General features: G+C 56.7%; 1 long non-coding RNA gene across 1 annotated transcript; it reads right to left on the reverse strand.

Annotated features, from left to right (window-relative positions):
- Window positions 1–2,686: 2,686 nt before the first annotated feature.
- LOC123831562 lies at window positions 2,687–7,975 on the reverse strand. The gene is made up of 3 exons (XR_006787931.1): window positions 7,071–7,975; window positions 5,111–5,318; window positions 2,687–3,726 (listed from the first exon to the last, which is right to left on the reverse strand). It is a non-coding gene; the product is annotated as an uncharacterized LOC123831562 (long non-coding RNA).
- Window positions 7,976–22,625: the final 14,650 nt, after the last annotated feature.

Below are 22,625 nucleotides of genomic sequence, written 5' to 3' on the forward strand. Positions count from 1 at the left end.
CAACAATGGCAAAGCCCTTAGGACAGAGCGTGACACAAGGTGAGGGCTGCATAAATGCCAGGGATGGTCCGTCATTCACTGCGCCCCAGTGCTGGGCATGGAGCAGGAGTCCAGGAAGAGTCTAGTGCATTCCACTGCTTCGGTGCAGAACCCAGCCCACCTGCCTGCCTGCCTGCGGGGGCTCACCCAGTGCCAGTCCTTGAAGGTGCCCAGTGCACAGCGAAAAAGCTGCCACTTAAGCCAACAGCCTCATTCTTGTGGCAGCCGCTGTGGAGAACATAAAGGCCACTCAAAGGCCAAGCTCACTCTTCACGGCAGGCTTCTTCCCAAGCACTTGCTCCTGTCTCCTGGTCCAGTCGAAGGCAGTGACCCACGGAGAAGGGGCATGGCCGCCTCCCCCTCCGAGCCAGGCAGAACTAGCTCAGAAGCAGGTCAGCTCTCCCAGGGGGACAACTGTGCTCTGCCCTCCTCCCCAAATTGTCACAGATGCACGATGCACAGGTGGGTCGTAGACATGCAAGCTCCTTGCAGCACCTGTTTCCTGCCCCGACTGTCTCGGACACCAGAGACTTCAGAGTGACTGAGGATTTCCAGCTGTCAGGCTCGGGGAACAGGGGTCACGGGGCCACTGTCACTAACCAGGCTTGTTCACTAAGTAGCGTCGGGGCTCCGGGAGCGTGAGTGTGAGTGCCTGTGACCCCCTCTGATGGGCTGAATCCCAGAAGGCGGGATTATCAACCTTCGTTTCAGAAAAAGAGGGAAAGCCGACCCAAAAAAAAATGCAATTTATAAAATGAAATTCTAGTGTGACACTCAACTAAATTAACAATGTATAGATAACTCACAATGCTCATATCATTAAGCAAATGCACTTTAAATTGATTTCAAATTAGTGCCCTAATGATTTCCCCCAGGTCCAGTCCCTGCCGGCCCCCAGACAGCGTTTGTGGTGAGGGATAGGTGTGCGATAACTGCTTCTTTATTCCATAATTGAAGCCATAATTGAACTTGAGGTCATATCCAAGGGCCCTGTTGATGTGCGTACAGAGAGAAAGTGCTGACAGCGACCATCTTCGGGCTGCGGGGGAGGGAGGGGCCGGGGGAGAATCCCGCAGCTGCGGCAGATCTGGAGACCCCTTCTGTGTGACCTGCAGGGGCCTTGGTGGCTGATGGGGAAGTTAAATAACCTGGGGACAAGCAGTGCTCTGGATCTCGATCCTGTGGGGACTCCCTGAAGGTGTACGCCAAGGATCTGTGTGACCCTTCCCGGGGTGCCGGGCCGAACACTTCCCCCTCTCCCACCTCGCCGTGACTACCTGCCCCCCAACTCTCCAGGCCGAGGAAACCCAAGCCAATATGTGTACCCCACACATGTGTTTGTTCTGTCCTCCCCCCTCCCCACCCTGAGTTCTGAGTCCTTCCACCTTCACCCCAGCTCAGAGCTCCCCCACTCCAGTAGGCGGAAGGTCTCTGGGCCTCGCTGGCTCAGCTCTGACCGGTCTCGTTGCAGGAAGTACGAACCATTGCCCTCTCTGTGGCTCTCTCTAATGGGGCCATAGGAACCTGTAGCTTCATCTCAACAGAACATTGGAGCATCATTGCATTCTACACTAGCCATTTTGGCTGGTCTGAATCCAGAGATTGTTTTTTCCTGCAAAGAATATGCCAGATAAGTAAAAGTGGAAGGAGGAAGAGAGAGGGAGAAAGAGGGGTCCAGAGGAAAGGAGTGAGGAGCATGGTAGAGATTTCATACTTAAAAAGGAGAGTGTATGGGCAGGAACAGGGAGAGAGAGAGAGAGAGAGAGAGAGAGAGAGAGAGAGAGAGAGGTTTCACAGAGGAGCAAACGTGTAAGGGGAAATCTCATGATGCCGCGTTCGGAGAGACCAGCCAGGGGGATGAGGCGGACTGTGGGTACTGGGTCTCCTAATAAATGTATCCGCGTTTAGGATAACCTGTAAAATGCTCCGTGTATGCCCTGCAGATTATTGGGCTGTCTACAGTAACGTCAAACTCGAACCCTAACGTTATCTCAAGGTAATAGCAGTAGATACAATGCTCCCGAATATCATAAACCCTGGAGAAAAGGCAGAAGGGAAGAACAAAGCTTGCTCTTTTCCCTGCTGCCTTCCCTGTCCTGCCTGTGGAGCATAAAGCTCCTGGCAGGTTCTGAAGTCTCCTTTGAGTATGTGGAGCTTCCAAGATTCCTCCGTGGCCCCCAGCTCTTCTTGAATGTTGCCACCTAAGGTGTGGAGAGGTGGGGGGGGGGAGGTCATTCACCCTAAGCTCCAAAGCATCTCATTCCGATTCCACTGTGGGAGTCGGTTACGGTGATGACCAAACAGAAGAAAGGTCTGAGGGAAGAACGTCTCTGGTTTCTAGGAAGAGATTACTAGGGAGTGGTCATCTAATCAATATCGACCCATAAAGTGTTCCAGGAAAACCTGAAGCCACATTATTAAACAGAGCCTTCCCCAGAATTATCCTCTCCGTTGGTCAGAGAATGCACATAAGGAAAAAAATCAGGAAGAAGGATTCAATCTTTCCAAAAAAAAAAATGACTGTCACTTAATATAGTCATTTTGGAAATATATGTACCCCACGACCAGCAATTCCACTCCTGGGTACACACCCAACATAAGTAAGTGCTTCATCCATCAAAAAGGGATGCAGAAGAATGCTCACAGCTTTATTCAAATTAGCCTCAGTCTGGAAACAATCCAAATGTCCATCAACAGTAAAATGGATCAATAAACAGCAATCTTTCACACAAGCGAGTATTATAAAGCAATAAAAAAAAAAGAAGAAACTAATGCTATGCAGCAACACGAATGAACCTCATTATGTTTCCTTCGAACATAATGTCGAAGGAAAGAAGTTGGACTCAGAAGAGTTCATACTCAATGATCTCATGTATGTGAAATTTAAGAACAAGAAAAACCGATCCATGGTGACGGATGTCAGAACAGTGGTGGCCCTTGGGGAGCGGTGGCACATGGGGATGGTGCTGAAAACGTTACGTATTTTTATCCGGGTGGTGGCTACACACACACACACACACACACACACACACACATGCATGCACTTTAAGCTCTATATTTAAGATTTGTGTACTTTATGGAAGTTGTGCCTCAAAAATTTTAACAAACATTTTTCAGCGGTCAGCCCATCCCTCCGGAATTTAAATCACCACCTGTCAGTCACTGCTTCTCGAGGGCCACGAGATTCCCAGAGTGGGCACGTCCTTTTCCACCGTGGGAGAAGCAGAAAGGCGTCTGCCTGTTTTGCAAATGAGGATCCTGAGGAGGGGAGTCTCCAGGCGGAGGCACCGTGGCAGGCCATCGGTCTGAGGCCGGACTGACAGGTGTCACGGCGAGTGCAGCCCGTGAATCTCGGTCTGTGGCATCTCTGCCCTTGCTCGTGGCATTACGGGTGTGATTCACAACGCCTGCGGCTGGACACGCTCCTCGGAGCTGCCAAAGGGTCTCGTCATCCCGCAGCCCGGCCGCTCTCCCTGGAGCAGAATAGGATGGCGGTGGCAGCCTCTCCTAAACAGCCTCCAGGAATGCCAAGCGAGAATCGGATTCTGGTCCTGGCGTGTGATTTTCAGCAGCTGTCACTTCAGTGCGATGCAGCTGCGGCAGGGCACGGTGACCTCGCGCCGCCAGGCAGCTCCGGGACGCTGTTTCAGCACCTCGGACAGAGGTGCCCTGGCCGCGGCTCGCGCGCTAAATGGGGGCGGAAACAGACGGGTTGGTGAAACGGGTGTGTGGAAAGTTCTCTTCCCGTCTGGGGTTCGCTATTTACCCACAACGTCCCTGTTTCCAGCTTTCTGTAACAAATTAAATTCCGACGGCGTTAAAAACGTATGTGCGATGAGAAGATTGGTTTGGAAAACAGCCAGCATGTACCTTGCTTTCACCTCCCCCTTCTTCCTCTAATCCAGGTGTCTCCCGGGGACTCGCGCATGGTGAGGGGTAGCGGGGTGGGGGGCGGGGGGCGATGCCCGGGTGAATGGAGCTTCTCACATTTAGCGTTGTCAGTGAAGGACATGGGCAGAAAATCGGAACCCCTGGGACCCTGCTTACTTTCCCTTTGAAACTTAAGTGCAAGAATACCTTCCTCCCTGAGAGAAAAAAGCGGGGGGGGACCTTATTTAGAAATCTTTCCTTTAAAATATGTGCACCATCAATGACCTCATTCATTCAACCAATATTTATTGAAAACCAATCTTGTGCCAGGGCTTGTGCTAAGCCCTGGAAATGCAGTGATGAGCCAAATACATGCCCTACATTCTAGGGGGAGGGAAATACAGGGAGTAAATAAGCATATCAATAATTAGGACAAAGTTTCCACTTGTTGTAGGTTCTATGAAGGAAATAAAGGGAGTAAAAGGCTGGACGGTGACTGGGTGAGACCGGCTGTTGCTAGGGCCATCGGGGCAGGGAGCTCTGGACGGTGGTGTCTGAGCTGAGACTTGAACAGTGAGGAGGAGCCAGACTTGGGAAGATCTGGCAGAAATTCATTCCGGGAAAAGGGTGCAGCCGCGGCAAAGGTTGGAAACAAACGTGGCATGTTCACGGGACAGAAGGGGAGGCCAGGCCCGAAGCAGAGTGCTTGAGGGGCAGACAGGGAGGAGGTAAAGCTGGAGAGGTAAGCAGAGGCCCGATCACGAGGGCCCTGCAGGCTGTACCAGGAGTTGGATCTCAAGCATGGGAGGAACATCATCTGATTCATGCACAAAACAACCTGCTCTTCTGCCCCGGCCTGGCGGCTCAGCTGACTACAGTGTCGGTCATCCCATGCACTAGAAAGTTCCTAGTCAGGGCACCTACCTAGGTTACGGGTTTGATCCCCAGCTGGGGCATGTATGGGAGGCAACCGATCAATGTTTCTCTCTCACATTGATCTCTCTCTCTCTCCCTGTCCCTCCCTCTATTTCTAAAATCAATAAACATTTCCTTGGGCGAGGATTTTAAAAATGAAATAAAATGAAACAACCTGCGTTCTTAGCTGCTATGTGGACTGGAGAGGTAGGAGGGGAAGCGGAGAGGCCAAGTTGGACTGTTGCACCGGTGCACCGAGACTGCGGCGATGATAACCCCTCCTCACCTCCCAGCACACGCAGTTCTCTCTCCCGAGCCAAGGGTGCATTCCTCCCAGGCACCGTGCTCCTTTCCTGCGGACCCTCTTGGGGCCAGCAGCATGCATTGGTGAGATATTATGAGCTGTTCGCTCCTGCGTGCACAGGGTCACGTCTTGTGGCTTCTTTACCGCTGAAAGAATAAATGAGTGGTGGCTCCAGAGGCATCTGGCTCATCTAGAAACAGAACGTGTTGCCTTTTTTAGGCCAGTTCTTCCCAAACTCTTCCAGTGTATGGGCTACCACTTGGGGACGAAGGGCACGCAGGATGTTTAATCCACTCCGCAAGGCTTATCGTCTGAGACACAAGCCTCATCGCAGCCCATGGGAGAGACGGGCTCGTGCGGGTGGGATGCCGGTGGGGGAGACCGCGCACTGCCATTTACGCAGCGAACAAAAGCATCGGTACACGCGGCCTTCAAAGCGCTGCTGCTACATCAGGGACACCCCTCCCCAGGCAGCCAGGGCACCCAGGGAGCGCACAGCTGTACGGTGTGCGGGCCCACACCCCACCCAGCCAGGCTCAGCAGCCGCTGCTGCCTCAGGGATGGGCCTGACTTCCAGGAAGGGGGCAAAGGAATGAGGAGGGAGAAGCAAGGGTCCCTCGTTCACGCATCAGGGCCCCTGGCACTTGGTCTCGTCTCGTTCACCAGCTCACTCGAGGATGTCATGCAATCCCTGCCGCTCGCTCCCTGGGACTCAGTCTTCCCGGCCGGAAAGGAGCAGGTGTGCCTGAACCCTGTCACCCTCCAGCTCCAGCAGCGCGTAAATCTGTAAATGGGCCTGGGACCCGCATTTCCCACGTTCCTTTTATATCTCCTCAGGACCTCCCAAAGCCCCCAAAAAGTAGGGAAAGCCTGTGTCATTGTGCCCATTTTTCAGGATGAGGAAACTGAGACCCCGAGGTCACAAGGACTATTCAGTTACAAACTGAGCCAGAGGGGGCTTTAGCTCCTGTTACCCTAAATCTTACAGAAGCAACACATTCTGCAAGGCCTCACTCTCCTCCCCCTCCAGCCATCCCCTTCCCCACCTCCCAGCCCCTTCCAGCCCCTGCCGGGCCCTGGTTCTCCTGCATCCTCTCTGTCCTCACCGGGAGTGGTGCCAGGACTACGAAGACGCCCGTGTTTCACGCAGCCTCTCAGGATGTACCGCTAGTTCAGCTTCAAGGCCACTGACAAGTTCCATCATGGCCAGGCCCTTGCACTGGGCTCATAATTGGAGTCTGTTCAGCTCATTAGCGTGGGGAAGGAGAGGAAGACACTCTGGGTTTTATTGGCTAGTCCTGGTTCAGCAGGCGTTCCCCTTGCAGCCCTGTGGAGGCGTCTGTGACCGCCCGGTGTGTGCCTGTGTTTGTTATGGAAATTACGGCTTCTCTGTACCTGTGAACGGCCCAGCCTGAGAGCTTCTTGTCATTTCTGGTTGTTCCACGGGCTGCACAGAGAGAAGCCTGGGCACAGCGGAGGCCATGTTGCAGATGCCGAGACTCCATCTCTGTGCTCACATCAGAGGAGTCTGGACCAGCTGAAGAGCCCGTGGAACAGTTTTGAGTCACCGGGAGCTTGCGGTGTGTGTGCCCTGGCCTGGTGGCTCAGCTGGTTGGGACACTGTCCCATATTCCCAGAGACTGTGGGTTCCATTTCCGGGCCAGGGCACACGCTCTAGGTTGCAGGTTCGATCCCTGGTTGGGGCGCGTACAGGAGGCAAGTGATGGGTGTTTCTCTCTCACCTCCATGTTCCCCTCTCTCTCTCTCTCTCTCTCTCTCTCTCTAAAGTCGATAAACATATCTTGGGACAAGGATGAAAAAAGTAATAAATAAAAGCAATAAAACGCTTCCGTTAGAAATAGCATTTGCAGGAATGGATTGTTGGCACAGGCTAGAATCTGCTCTCCTATAGCTGCAGGGAAAGTGGGAGCCGGTTTCTTACATCTTATCTCGCGGAGATGTCTTTCCCCAGCAGTCGGAAGGGCTCGCGGCTTCAAGACTCGGTATCGGAATTCTATTAGCCGGCACGATGGGGGAGGAGAGCAGGCCGGCGGAGGTCAAAGCTCACGACAGAAAAGAGGGAAAAGGCAGCAGAGTGTTATTAAATGAAACGGGAGATACTTGATCATTTTTACTCGTACGTGATGATACTCAGTCCCTGTTGAGCATTGTTTTTGTTCTGATGAGCTGTCGCCCTGCTAAACCGTCATCCGAACGGTCAGCATCCCCATGATGAAAGCCACCCGGCCTAGCAACGAAGAAGTTATTTTAAACTATTTCAAATTCTTCAGTGGTGTCTCTCAAGCCTCCTGAAGGGGGCACGTGGTCAGAAGAACCTCCCAGTGCGCTTGCCTCTCCCATTTACCTTCCTTGTCTTCCTCCCAAATCCCCCTGGCACCGGCTCCCCTCCCAAGCTCCAGATTTTCCAGCTACTCCCCGTATTCTCCCTCATTCTACCTCCAAAAGCCAAAGGGGCCGGCGGATAACACCAGGGCCTTCCCTCCCTGGAGGTGCGTGGGGGCCGAGGGGAGGAAGAGACCAACAGCCAATGCCGGACCCTCTTTATCCAGCAGGGGTGGGGACAGCTGGGCCACTGCAGAGCAATCTTTGTCACCCCCCCACACACCAATTAGTGCGATAAGGACCCTCAGGGGCCAGCATCTCTCTTCTTCCTGGCGGCAGCGGCAGCCTTGCCAACGTGGCATCTATCCTATATCACCCCAACACTGACCCCCAGGGACTGCAGCAAATCGGAGTTGGGGGTTGGGGAGCGATGCAGGAGGGAGAAGGTTCAGCTTCTCTCGGCTCCGGCTGTTCACAGTACAAGGCCTAGAACATGGGGAGACAGCCCGGTGGTGACGCTTTTAATCTCCGTCCACAGCCGGGACGCTGGCCCCGCCCCTAACTCCCAGCGCAACTTGGAATGAGTCGCTGCGATCAGGCCTGCCCGCCCCGCCCTTCAGCCAGAGCTCTCCCCCCCACCAGCCTCGCCTCCGCCCTGACCGCCACACCACCACTCCCCTTACATTTTTGGTCCAAGAAATTGCCTCTGAACCATTTCCTGAGGTCAGCCACCTTCCGGCGCTGGGGGATGAGTGTATTGACCACCGGAGTTCGTCTGGCACATAGTAGGTGCTCAATGTATGTAGGTCGAATGAATAAACCAGTCTCCCACTAACGCAAGAGCGTAGAGTAAGTTAGACCGTGCTCCTCGTGGGTCCCCGGGCAGAGAGTTAGTTTCCGAAGGGACTGGACCTGGAGCTTCCTCGTCCATCTATCCTCTTACCGAGTTCTAGCTGAGCCCGCATTCTGGGCACTGCGCTGGGCGGTGCGGGGCAGGCACCCGAGGCAGGCGCTGTCCCTGCCCTTGCGGAGCTGAGAACGGTGGTGGCCCCGGTTTGACACCAGGGGCCCCCCGCCCCGCCTCAGGGCAGACCTCACTCGGTCCCCTGGGCCGGTTCTCCAGGGATCCGGCTCTCTCCAGGCCCCCTCTTTACCCGCCCCCCCCAGCCCTCCCCAGGAACCTTAAAAAGTGACAGACCAGAGGTAAGGGAGCCAGTGTCGCCAACAATGGCCATTGCCAGCTGAGACAAACTCCAGGGCCCCCAGCCAGCGACACCCACGGGCCCCGCTACCGATTCATGGGGGTGAAAAGGCTCATCCGCATTTCATTGCAGGCGCTCGGCTCCTTCTGCTGCCACGACCCCCTCGGTGGGCCCCTTTCACACCTTGGTTGGTGGGGGCTCTGGGCCAGAAGGGACGTGCCGGCCCCCGGCTGGCGGCCCCTTTGCCCAAATGACAGTCACACACGTTCTGTAAAGGGCTCGGGCCCCCTCTGAGCCCAGCCCCCACCGCCTGTCCCTTCCCACGGGCCAGGAGAAGAGCCATGCACCCCCCCTTCACCAGGGGGGTGTCCCTCGGCGTCGCCACCTCCCCCGGGGAACCTGGTCCTGGTGCTTGGGACAACCCGGATGGCGCTGGCCCATCGGCGCCAGGGTGTGGGAGCCCTTCTCTCTCCAGTCCCTGCAGGCGGAGCTAGGACGAGATCAGGGATTTTGCAACACGGAAAAGACCCCGGAGGAGAGGGGCCCCTATCCTCTTCCCCCTCTACCGGCAGAGTGGTCAGCATTTGCCTTTTTCTCCTCCTTGCAGAACCAGCTAGAGACTAAAGCCGCCGCAGGGCTTGGCGAGACCCAACGGCCTGTGGAAACTGCAGGATTGTATCAGTTTGGCCTCGGATGATTTGCAAGGGGACAGGGGAGTCGGCTAAAACACCGCCCAGCCAGGTCTGGGGGCCATGGTGCCCCAGGGATACACGGCCATGAATAGGGGAAGGCGCCGGGGGGTGGGCTGGGGGAACCTTGTTCCAGTTCATCTCGGCCCTGCTGACCTGGGACCGGTCCCCTTCTCTCTCTGGACTCAGCTCACCCGGTCGTAAAACGAAGGAATTGGATCGGATCAGTAACCTTCAAGAAAGAGCACAGTTGTCCCTCCGGAGTGGGGGACCGTGGGGGCTTGTTAGCAGCACCAAGCTCAAGGACGTTACTGAGCAGAGCTGTGGGGTGTCCTCAGACTAACCCAAAGCAGCCTGATAATCTAATCAGGGGGACCCTCCCCCCCAACCCTCTGAGTCCCACTCTTTAGGATGGAGAACCTGGGGATCTGCATTTCTAAAAGCTGTCCTAGTGAGTCTAGTCACGACCCAGTTTAAGAGACAGCGAGCTGGAGGGGGTGGGGGGGAGCGGGAAGGAGGTAGGGCAGGGACTCTCTGAGCTCCCAAAGCAACGAGCACAGGCGTGAGGGCCAAGGCTGTCTGGGGAGCACCTCCAGTGCCCCCCCACAGGGAAGGCAAGAGCAGACAACGCTCGCTGTCTGGCCCCCGAGAGGAGCTGGTGCCACATGGGCACTCTCTGCCTTCCCGAGGCTTCTTTGCACAGGCACGGCCTCCAGGGCCCCCTGCAGCGCTGGCGTGTCTATTTACAGTTCATTAGCTACTTGACAGAGAGGCTCCGAAAGCGAGAGACATAAAGAGGAAGTGTCAAGGCCAAGGCCCGCTGCAGACCTGTCAGAGATGAAGATAAAGCTGCTCAGAGGTGAGGGTGTCTGACAGGGCCGCGGCAGCTCCTGCGGGACACCCCGGCCTCGCAGTTGACAAAGCGGCTCAGCCAGCCTTTCAGAGGCACCGCCCTTGACCCCGCCCAGCTGGCCGGTGACCTTGGGCCCAGCCTCCCCAGGATCGCTGCTGCCTGGCGGGCTGGCTGCTTTGGCCACTCACAGCCGTGAAGCCACCAAGACAAGAGCGAGAGGGAATCGATGGGGAAATCACGCCACAGCCCCTGCAGGGGGTATTATCCTGCCGATAGAAGTTACATTCACAAGGAGCCTGTCCTTACGTGGGAAAGCACGCACGAGCTGCAGAAGTAAGTGGGGGCGGGGCGGGGGGAGCCAGACACAGACGGTGCAAACAGTGTTAACTCTGTGAAATGAAATTTACGCAGAGGGAAAAAGAAACACTGAAATGAAGTTTGCCAAAAATGGTTAAGGAGGGCGGTCCCTGGGAGCCGGCTCGTCTCCTCTGCTTCCTTCTCTTCCCCAGTTCCCCAGAGTTCCATCCCGAGTGTGTCTGCCTTTGTCACGGCAGCAACAACATTTATTTTTAAAATAGGAAGACTTTAAGTCATTTACCATCTGAGCTTGTTCCAACCTGCCACCCCCAGGGCGAGGAAAGGCCTGGGATAGGACACGGGACTCTCGGCATCCCAGCCTTCCCCGCCCAAGCCCCGGTCTCCTTAAGCCCCACGCCTGAGCTCCCTGCCCTGAGCTGGGGCCCCGAGCCCGTGTCTCCCCCTGGAAACCCCAGGCAGAAGCCCGGCCAGCAGGTGCCACAGCCACCCCTCCAGCCACATTTTGGGCTCAAGAGGGTGGCTTCCTGAGAGCTGAGCAGCCCCCGCTTGGCCCATTACCTCACCCCCAAGGACAGGCTGCCGAAACCCCAGCCCATCAGTAGAGGGGAGCCGGTAGGGGAATAATTGAAGGTGGGCCAGCACCTGGGCTATCTCCGCTCCTGGGACCTGGGGAAGGAAGGATGAAGGAGCCGGAACTCAGCTCTGAGGTTTCAGGAACGGAAGTGGGGGCCACAGGGGGAGGGGGCTGGAGCCCTAGTAAGGACTGAGCCCTCTCATGGGCTGTAGTGGGTTGAATGGTGACCGCCCCCCCCTGCAACCGCCACAAAAGATGTCCACTGGGACCCTGTGAATATGAACTTATTCGGAAAAAGTCCGTAGAGGTAATTACATTAAAAACCTGGAGATGAGATCATCCTGGATTAGCTGAGATCCAAGGCCCGGGTCCTTAAAGAGACAGAAGACAGACACGGCTCGCGGAGGCGATGGTGATGCGAATGGCCAAGGAGCGGGGAGGAGGCACGGCACGGGGGCCCACCCTGCCGACCCCCGGATCGCCGACCCTGACCTGCAGAACTGGGCCACGATAAATTTCTATTTACGCTGGCTAGCGACCCTTGGTTTTGGCAGCCCGGGGGAATTAACCCGCTGCCGCCGAGAAGCCCCTGGTGCTAATCTGTCACGTGTCTGGTGAGGCGGGCTCTCCTCCCCTCCCCGCCCCACCGGACGGGGTCAGTGACCTGCCAGTGGTTAAGCGACTGTCCTGAGCTTACCCAGCAGTGAGCAGCGAGGCTGGGACTGGGGCCCAGGGCTGTGGTCCTTCCGAGTCCCAGGCGGCCCCCGGGGCCGTGCGGAAGGCCTTACACCGAGGACGGTCCCCGGCTCTGGGTTCAGGCTCTCGTTCCATCCCTTTCGGGCTGTGCGGCTGCACACTGTTTATTGCACTTCCCGTCTCCGTGCCTCCACTCTTCACTCGCAAACTGGAGAGGCCGTCAGAAGCGACCCCCGGGGTCATCGTATCTGAAAACTGGCAGGACGCTTTGTGCCAGGTAACCTCCCCCTGGGGTGGGGATACCCTCTGTGCCCCACCTGCTCCTAAGGACCCCACCGTGGCCACTGTGAACCCCGCAAACCCAGCCTCCTCCCCGTAGCCCTGGGGACACACGGCCTCCCGCAAGCCAGGGCGGCCACTCCAGCGCAAACAGCAGAGTGTGCCCCGAAGTCGGGGCTCTCGGGGCTCCGTTCATCACGGCTTTGCAGACCGGTGGCGGACACTTCCTTTAAAAGCCCTTCTGTGGCCCTGGCTGGCGTAGCTCAGTGGATTGAGCGCAGGCTGCGAACCAAAGTGTTGCAGGTTCGATTCCCAGTCAGGGTACATGCCTGGGTTGCAGGCCATGGCCCCCAGCAACCACACATTGATGTGTGTGTGTGTGTGTGTGTGTGTGTGTGTGTGTGTCTCTCTTTTTCTCCCTCCCTCCCGTCCCTCTCTGAACATAAATAAATAAAATTCTTTTTTAAAAAACGCCCTTCTGTGAGCGCACGGCAGCCCGGCCGCGGGAGGGAGTGCCCGGCTCCATAAATACTCTTCTAGGCAGAAATATATGGGCCGCGGTAGCCCAGCCTCCGGAAATGTGACTCATTCCTTACGTTTCCTTTCCTCCCCTTGCTAAACGGCGCCGCCAGCATGGGACCCCCTCTGACATCACCACCCCCCCCCCCACCGTCAGCCCTTGTCTGGGGGTCACCCCCAGCACAGTCCCCGGCCAATGGCACAATGGCACAGCTGCCCATGGGGAGGGGCTGCCCCTGACGCAGGACCCGATGCTGGAAAGGCGTCAGGCAACGCCGTCCTGGGGTGGGGGTGGGGGTGCCCTGGTGGGGAGTAGTGTGGGAGGAGAGCCCTGGCCTGGAAGGCAAGACCCCTGACACTTATTTAGTATAAGCCCCGCCCCAGTCCCCCACCCCCCACCGCCCCCAGCCTCACCAGGAGGAATTAGAGCCGAGCTGGAGGGTTCAGCGGAAGAAGCACATACAGGTTTTGACATATTGCGAGGGGTGGGGTGGGGGCGGGGGGAGGAGAGGGAGCTGGGGCTGTGGTGAGTCTTCAGCTCTGATCCCCTGCCTGCCTTCCTGCCGCCTGTCGGGAGCCAGTGAAGGGGGGTCTCCCGAAGGCTTGACAGGAGCTTCTCTGTGAAGGGGGGAGGCGGGAAGGGGGGGGTGAGGGAAGGACGCACCAAGCCATCCCAGTCCTCGGGAGGAGGAGCTCCAGCTTGCACTCAGACTGCCCTGGGCTCCAGTTCACACTTGCCGAGCGTCCACCCCTCAGATAAACCCGTGCGTAGGTGTGTGTGGATATCACCCCTCTTCTGTGGATGAGGAAACTGAGGCACACAGAGGTCATGAAGTCTGCCCAGGGTCAGACTTCTCCGTGGGAGACGGGATTCCGATCCAAGTGCCACCCGCTTGTTCTTACCCACTCCAGCCTTCCCTCTGTTGGACCTCGGGAGAGGAAGTAGATCGTCTGAGCACTCCTCCCATCAAATCCGACCAGACGGCCACCTGTGTTTGTGAGTCAAGTTCACTTACACATCGTCTATGGCTGCTTTCAGGCTGCAAGGGCAAAGCAGAGCAGCCAGGTTCCGCAGAGGTTACTCCCCCGATCCACCCACCTCTCTCCATCTTCGACCCCCACCATACACATCCTTGACTGCCACCGCCCCCCACCAGACAGGGCACCAGGGCTCCCCCCTGCTCCCCCCAGAGCCCAGATACAAGCTGGGGAGGCTGGGCCAGCTCCGGCGACTCCAGCTCATTGGAGATGCAGACGGAGCTCACTGCCCTCCCCCTTCCTGCCCCCACGGTGCCAAGCATGCCAATCACGCCCAACCCCGGGCCGGCCTCGGCTCAGTGGAAACCGGTTCACTTTAAGAATGGAAAGCTATTTTTAAAAATAAATTGTGTTGTTCTGTTGAAACTAAATCCCCGAATGAGTGAGGTTTCCCACTGTGCCGCCACACAGCGTGGAGAGAAGTCGCTAAATAAACAGTCACTCATTTGCACAGCATCGAGCCCTGACCCATTTCTGGGTCTTGCCTTTCTAAACAGCCTCTCTTAGGGTTATCTGTCACCCACCCGGTTTTCTTCCCTGGGTGCCAGAGGTTGGGTTCCCCTCGGCCCCAGGCAGACACAGGGTTTGTTATTTAAAGTATGTCATTTACATACTGAAGCATTTGAATTACAACTAGAGTCCGTTGACAAAAATAGTGCGCCAAGCCAGCGGCAGGCAGGCTGTGCACCACAGGAACTCAGGGGGCGCTGCTCCCACTTTGCGTTCCCACGCCTGTGGGTGCACGAGGAAGACGGCCGACCAGGCGGCAGTGTCTGAGGAAGGGGCTTCTGTTTAAAACGGGCCCGAAGGGTCTGAGGACACAGCTGCATACACAGCGCCCAGCGTCACGGTCCTCCTGGAGCTCACAAACTAGTGAGAAAATCAGGTTTTTAAAAAAGACTTTATTTATTTTTAGAGAAAGGGGAAGGGAGGGAGAGAGAGAGGGAGAGAAACATCAATGTGTGGTTGCTTCTCACACGCCCCCTGCTGGGGACCTGGCCCCCAACCCAGGCATGTGCCCTGCCTGGCAATCAAACCGGAGACCCTTTGCTTCGCAGTCCAGTGCTCAGTCCACTGAGCCACACCAGCCGGAGCTAGAAAATCGGATATTAAAGAGGACACGACAAAGGTAGCTGTGGAAGGACAGGAATGGGGGGTCTTCTGGGAACGCTTCTTGCGGGGGGGAGCAGGAATCAGCGGGGGGTGGGGGGTGGGGGGAGGGGAGGGCTGGAGAATGTCGGCGGGGGGCTGGGGGGAGGGCATCCTGTGGAAGGCCCAGGAGCAGCAGAAAGCACAGACCTCCCTTCAAGGAGGGTCCTAGCTGCTCCACCCCCGCCCACCCCACCCCCAGCACAGCTGGCGTCCTGTCCCCTTACAGGGGCATGGTGTACTTCTCCTCCGAGAAGGAGCTGGCTGCGGGTCATGCCTTGATGGCAGGAGAAAGCAGAATGTTTCGGCTTGCTCTGCGGTGATGACCTCCGTGGCAGAACACAGCCAATTTGTAAGTGCACGTGGTGCTGCGGGCGCAGTCGCAGGCCCCCATGGCCCAGAGCACACTGTGTCAGGGAGGATGGATGTGGGACTCGCGTGCGGCTCAGCAGGCAACTCAGTCGTGCCAGACAGCCAGACTCCCAGATGCGGACTGGACCAGATGCAGCCTGGGAGCGGGGCCGGCCCAGCAGGCTGCTGCCCCGGGGGGAGGAGCTGGGGCAGGGTCGCTGAGGTTCCACCCTGACTCATCCCAGGCCTCTTCCGGGCTGAGCAGCAGGCTGGGCCAGGGTAGGCCAGGGTGGTACTTACAAACCGAGGCAGCCTCCTGTGTTCCCATCTCACCTCTGCCAGCTCTGTGCTGTGTGGCCCTGGGCAAGTCACTCACCCTCTCTGAGCCTCTGTTTTCTCATCTGTCAAATGGGATACTAAGAGAACCCTCCTCACGGGGTCATTCATTCATTCAACGATTGCTAACGAAATTCAGTCATCCCGTAGAAATCCAGCGAGAACACCCGAGTGCGTGTGCAGCAGCGCAGTCTGGCCCTCAGGAGGCCTTGGGATGGTCCGCGTGACCCTTGGCCTCTTCTCTGGGTCTGCCACCCGGACAAAGGCAGGGCGGCAGCCAGCCTGGGGCCACCAGTGTGAGCGGAAAGAAGTCCCAGTGAACCATGGCCGTGAAGCTCGCAGCTCGGCTGTCCTGTGCTGGGGGCCTGAGGGTCCGCAGGGACACTGGGGACACATGTCAGGACCTTCATTCTGATGCAGGTGGAGACAGTTCACTCACTGCCTCACCATCGGGGTGGCAGGATACTTGGCTGGGATGCTGAGTTGTGTGTCTCACACACACACACACACACACACTCACACACACGCCCACCTCCAGCCTCCCCTTCAGAAACAGTAGCGTTTCAGCTGCAGTGGGGGTGGGGGTGGGGGGTGACAGACACACCTCGGGGCAGAGGTGACCCCTGCCACCATGCTTTTCAGAACCACCAGCGGTGGCCATAGGATCACGCGTGAGCTCCTGACAGCTCCATTTAGCCTGATCTAAGTGGCCACAGCAGGGACCACATTTGCTCAGGAGCTCAAGTGTGGGCCACACAGAACTCAAAGATCCTTAAAAATAGCCCACCTGTGATGTGGGTTAATGGGAGACAAAGGAAAATGACCGGCTTGAAAAGATTAGGAGGCTGGGGTGGGGGGGCAGTGAGAAAACGGCTTTCTTCTGGAAGACCTGGAGCTGAGTTTCTCCTCCCCTTCCCCCCCTCCACCCCCACAGGCGGCTCTGGCCAGGAGTCCCTCCCTTGTCACCTCCAGTTTAGGGCTTTTTCACGTAAGGGGACCAGGGGTCTCCGACACCCCTCCCACACACACACACACCTGAGGCGCTCTAGAGGGTTGGCTGGATGTGTCTCCCAAGTAAAAAAGCAAATCAATTATTCTATTCACATAGGATAATGGATTTTTCCGTTTCCAACACTTTCTTTAGCTTGTCTGTATTACTCTGAACGGTCACGCTTATGTAGTCCTTACCACGAGCCAGAGCATTACAAATGTTAATCCTTGAGACGCTCACAGCAGGTCTCCGTGGGATCAGCAGCACAGGTCAGGGAGCGGAGGCTCAGAGAGGCTGAATAACTCACCCAGGATCACACAGCCAAGAAGCGACAGAGGCTGACTGTGGGGTCCATGGCCCTGACCCTGCGTCCCTCCTGCCCATGACACCGGGTCAGCCATCCATCTCCCTCCACCGGACTCCATGAGTCAGACCATCCCCTGGGGGCACGGCTGTGCCCGTTTATTCCAAGGGCTTCTGAGACTGTTGCTCCCTGAGCCCGAGGGTCCTATTGCCAGTGTCTTCTCACCACCCAGCAATGTGGTGACATTGTGCTCGACCTGTCTTAACTCATGCAGTCCCCGCATGAAAGGGACTTCTGTTCTTATTTTTTTAAGATTTTATTTATTTATTTTTAGAGAGGGAAGGAAGGGAGGGAGATAGAGAGAGAGAGTAAAACATCATTGTGCGGTTACTGGGGGTCATGGCCTGCAACCCAGGCATGTGCCCTGACTGGGAATCGAACCTGTGATGCTTTGGTTCGCAGCCCGCGCTCAATCCACTGAGCTACGCCAGCCAGGGCTGGACTTCTGTTCTTGCTTGTCCCCAGCCCCGGCCTTTCTCCCCGCTGGCGATGGTGTGGGAGGCAGGGGTACAGTCGTCAATGAGAGAGACCTCTTCCCAGGAATGCGAGGTGACCGAGTCCCAGGGATCCGAGAGAAGACACGGCTGGGAGGGGTATTGTTTCACATCCTAGAGGGAGCCCACGGACGTCCAGATGCTTCCCTCCAATGCCTTCCCACTCACACGCTGGGTCAGACTCGTGTGTGTGGTCATTGTCACTGAGGTTCAGAAACAAGCCGGGCAGGGGTCCTCAGGAGCCAGGACGCAGAGGCAGCGGGGTGGGCGACGCAGGACCGTGGGTGACACTATCGGGGCGCCGGGCGAAGGGTTGCAGGGAGCTGCAGGGAGGAAAAGGCCTGTGTTGTTCCAACACCATCAGGTTCCAGAGAGCCAGGCACCCCGCTAGGGCCTCAGCTCCCGTGAGCAGGAATGCTCACCCGCTCTAGACCCTGTGCCGGAACCTGCGCCCGCAGCAACGCAGGTGCTCAGTGGGTGTTTGCTGAGTGGGTGCGTGACCCAGCAGAGCCTGCGGGGAGAGCGGCCATGTTCACCTTGGCCCCTCCGCTCCTCTGTGCTCCCCCCCCCGCCCTGATGGTGTCGGTAACGAGCCCTCAGCAGTAGCTCAGGAAGGAGGCGCGGATCTGGGTCACCCTGCCTTTTACTTTGTGGCCGATTGGGTGTTCGGAACATGTTTTCTGACCGATTTCCATTTGGAGTTTCTTGGAGCACCTGGTGGAGAGAGAGAGAACCGCAGTCCCCAAACCGAGCCGTGGACAGGAGGGGGTGGGGAGCTGCTCCGTGCCACTGCTGGGACTGGACCGGTGAAAAGGTCATTTGCATCCAAGACAAGCCACAGGAAGAGAAAGAATGGGAGGGAGCTGCCCGTCAGGGAGGACACAGGAGGAGATAAATGTCCTGGCGCTGCTTTTTCATTGCGCCTACGCTACAGCTGGAATAATGGAAATCGAAATAGAGGGTGAGGAAATGACCCACGGTCCTGGCAGGCTCCCTCCACAAATCACGCTGGACGTACTTATCTGTGACGACAGGCCCTGGGCGGAGGTGCGGGCCACGGTTCCAAGGACACGGCGCCGGGGACCGGGTTCCAGGGCCGCCACCCCAGGGTCCCAGCCTCGCTGCCGATGGAGCAGCTGAGCTGCTGCAGACGCAGGGCCAGCTTCCACTTTTGTCCCATCTGGACACAGCGGGCGGAGCCTGAAACACACAGGTGGCACATCCAGGAAGAGGCAGGTCGTGCAGCGGGTGAGAGGGAGGCAGGGAGGGCAGGGGCTAGAGCCCGGGGCTCGGGCACCAGACTGGGAGTCCATCTCAGCTCCACCCCCACCTGGCTGGGCGAACTTGGGCAAGTCACTTAACCTCTCTGAGCCTCAGCTTCAACCTTTGCAAAATGGGGATGCATTTCTCTCAAGAGGTTATTGTGGAAAGTCAATAACGTAATGTTTATGTATTTATATTTAGATACGTAGCGGTAATAACAAATATAAATACATATATTTATGCGCTATACACATACAATCCATCACATCTGCATGTCATTTTGCGTGTGGGTTAAGCCGTCTCAATAATAGCTATTACTATTACCACTACTCCTGCTATTATTTTGTGTATTAAAGGAAGAGCAAAGAGAACAGGGGGCAGAACTCAAGAATGAAGATCCTTTTCCTCCCCTGGGCTTAAGTAACATTTTGAGCCCAGCAGATGGAGGGTGGTGGACCTCCTTTAGAACATACTCAAAGCACAAGAAAATGGTTGTCTTCCGGGGGCGGGGGAGAAGCATCGTAGCTTAGCGCGCACACGTATTCGCTTTAATCAAAGGCAAGCCGCTGTGCGCGCAGCCTCCCAGAGACGCTCGGGGTGCACGCGCCCTCTGCACGGCCTCGCGGGCGGGGCTCTCCCCCCCACCCCCCGCCCCAGAGTCTAAAATCCACCAAGTGGGGGGGAATCAACAGCTTGGAAAATGGCAAGAACCCTGTGATTTAAGGAAACACACAGCGTGGGAGGTAAATGAGCCCTGATTCTCTCTGCCTCCTGTTTCTTCACCAGGTGCCGCCCGGAAGGAGCGGGCTGGCAGGAGGGGGCCCAGCCGTGTGCCGGGAGGCAGGAGGTGCGGAGCGGGCCGCGCAGGCTCTGCGGACCGAAGCCCGGCAGCCCCCTTCCCTCCTGGATGCGTGGGACCCTGGGCCAATCCTTTGACATCTCCAAACCTCCGTTTCCCTGTCTGTAAAGGGGATCACAAGAATCTCCTCTCCCTGAGCTGCTGGCGGTGACTGATGTGTGCAAATCAAGTAGCAGGTTGCCGGGTGGGTAAGCAGCTCTCGTAGTGGTTGCTGCGTCTGCCCCTCCAGGCCCACTGGTGCTCCCCCTTCCTGCAAAAGCCCGTGGCTTCCCCCCCGCAAGGCCTTGCCCCACGCCTGTCTCACCGCCCCGGCCCTTCCCTTCCAGATCTCAAAGAGATGATGCACAAATTGGTGGATACGTGTCTGGCTTCTTAGTCCCTTGCCTGGGGCACCTTCGAGGACTGCTCTTACCAGGTCCCCCGGGGATGAGCCCAGTTGCTCACTGCCACCTGCTCGTCACCACACCCTGTATTGGCTTTTTACTGCTTGCAACCTGACTTTCCCCAGCCAGTGTCCCCTAGGATCGCCCCCAAACATACTATTCCCACCCGCGTCTCTGTCCCTGCCCCTGGGAAGACTCACTCCACGTCGGCTATTAAAACAGTAGGAAGAAGATCGGGTGATAATGTGGCCGCATCTTGAGTCTGAGGTCTCAGCAGAACATCTAGTTAATGTCCGGTCTACAGCTCAAGAGAGAAGGTGGCCCTGGCTGGTGTGGCTCAGTGGATTAAGCGCCGGCCTGCACACTGAAGGGTCGCCGGTTCAATTCCCAGTCAGGGCACAGGCGGGGGCTGCAGACCAGGTCCCCAGTATGGGGTGCACGAGAGGCAACTGTGTCTCTCTCCCACAACCATGTTTCTCTCCTTCTCTTTGTCCCTCCCTTCGCCTCTCTCTAAAAATAAATAAATAAAGTGCTTTTAAAAAGAGAGAGAGAGAGAAAGAAGGTGGAGGAGACCACTGAGGGTCCTCCACAGAGACCAGACTGGGCTTTTTGCTGCTGTTAGGTTTTGATTTTCCGAAGATTTTCTGAAGCAGAGATGCGTTGGTCAGACCCTGGCTGGGGAGGAAAACAAGACCTGTTTTGGACTGAAGCAAAGCCCATCCCTGCAGATACCGTCTGGCACACCTTTACACGGGATCTGTAGTCAACTTCTCCTCCATCCTTTGAGGGATGCGCTTCCTAAGATCCGCCTAGTTCTGTGCCAAAGCTTGTCTGGCGCTCCGGGGAAGGTGCAGGAAAGCACTTTAAAGCTGATTCTTTAAGACATGGCTTTCTATTTCGCTCTCGTTAGAGAAACCTTGACTGTACTAAGCGTGAACCATCGCCCCTTCAGGCCGCTGAGATGGTAACAAGTTCCGAGGATGGCGCCCCCAATGCTGGCCGCAAGCCTTCCCCAGGAGGGTTATGTCTTATGGACTGTTTATCACGTAGTTACTTGGGGCCAGGAAGGGGACAGACACGATGCTGGGGGCCAGGGGTTGGAGGGATGTCAGCCAGAGGGAGATTGCAGAGGCTGGTTTCCCTCCAATTTTATAAAGGGGTCCCTGGAGAGAAAGGAAGGTGGCCAGACAGACAGCGGCGGGCACAGACATTGGTAGGGCGGCAGGGAGGCAGAGCCGGCCCTCCCTCCTTCTCCGCTCTGTCTACGTTTAGGGCCCAAACTCCAAACCCAGCTTCCCTTCGCACCTTCCCTTGTGATTCTCAAAAAATGCCCACCGTAACTGCCCCGCCTCTGTACGCTCCGGCCCCGCCTCTTTACGCTCCGGCCCCGCCTCCTTACGCTCCGGCCCCGCCTCTTTACGCTTCGGCCCCGCCTCCTTACGCTCCACCCATAAGTGATCCTGAGGCCAGGAGAGCGCCCCGCGGGATCAGGACAGTTGTCTACTAGGGCCTGCGTCGGAGAAGAGTCACAGACACCTTGTTTCAAAGATCTAGATCCCCACGCCTGGGTTTTCCTGGCATTTGGAAACGATCATGCATCCCTGAGGGAGTAAAGGAGTTTTCCAAAGTAATGATGCAGCATGCAAGGGTGCAGTAGGAGGCGGGCAGCAGGGGGCGCTGTGGGGCCACGAGAATAAACCATACGAATCCGTTCCCTGAGAAGAGGTGGTAGCGTTTGGCCCCGACGCCCGGGGCGAGTCCCCCGGAGATGGGCCTCCCAATGTCGTAGCCTCTGGCCGCGTGTGCCTGCCGAGTCCTCGGGAGATGGAGAGTCCCCAATGAGATGTGCTGTACGTGTAAAATAGACCCCAGATTTCAGAGTTGGCACAAAAATAAAAATACAAAGAATGCGACATAGCCCATGAGTGACTTTTACATTGCTTACATGTTTCAGGTTGAAATGATAATGGTTTGGCTATACTGAGATAAGTGAGATATAGTATTAAAATTTCACCTGTCTCTTTTTAGTTTTTGCCTGTGGCTGCTGGAAGATTTAAGTTCTGTATCTGGCCCTGGCCGGGTGGTTCAGTGGATTGGAGCATTGTCCCATACACCAAAAGGTTTTGGGTTCGATTCCCAGTCAGGGTATGAATGGGAGGCAACCAATTAATGTTTCTCTCTCTCCCTCCCCCCCCTTTCCTCTCTCCCTAAGGCCAATAAACATCGCCAGGTGAGGGTTAAAAAAAAATTCTGTATGTGGCTGGCGTTCAATTTCAACTGGATGCTGCTCTCCCAGAACACCTCAGGGGTCAGAGCCTGAGTGTTGGGGCCAGGAAGTGGCTGCATTAAGGGGACACGAAGCGGGCTGGGGAGAGAAGGTAGCTTTTTTCAGAAAATCGGCAGTGAATGAAAGAGGGAAGGTGGTAGACGGCCGGAGGGGAAGCGAGGGCCCGGGGAGCACCTTTTAGGACGGCAGTCTGGCGACACTGGCCGAAAACTAGGGTCCAAGAGAGGGAGGACAACTCTGCCCGAGAGAGCAGGAATGCGCAGGCCAGTCCAGAGTGGGGGTGGGGGGGGCAGACACTGGGGAGGAGGGCCTTCACGGGCTGAGTAAAGCGGCACAGTGCGGGCAACAAGTCATGAGTCCTGCACGCACAGGCAGAGCTAGGGGTCGGGCACCCACACGCTAGCGCTCTCTGGGAGTAGGGTGACTGTGTCCTCCAAGTGGGTTTTTCTGTGTCTTCCCAGTCTCCGTGTGCTAATAATTTTTTTTTCTTTTAAGACTTCAAGGGGCCC

Source organism: Phyllostomus hastatus, unplaced genomic scaffold (assembly GCF_019186645.2).
Source record: "Phyllostomus hastatus isolate PE091 unplaced genomic scaffold, TTU_PhHast_1.1 phas_scaffold_182, whole genome shotgun sequence".
Classification (NCBI taxonomy): Eukaryota; Metazoa; Chordata; class Mammalia; order Chiroptera; family Phyllostomidae; genus Phyllostomus; species Phyllostomus hastatus.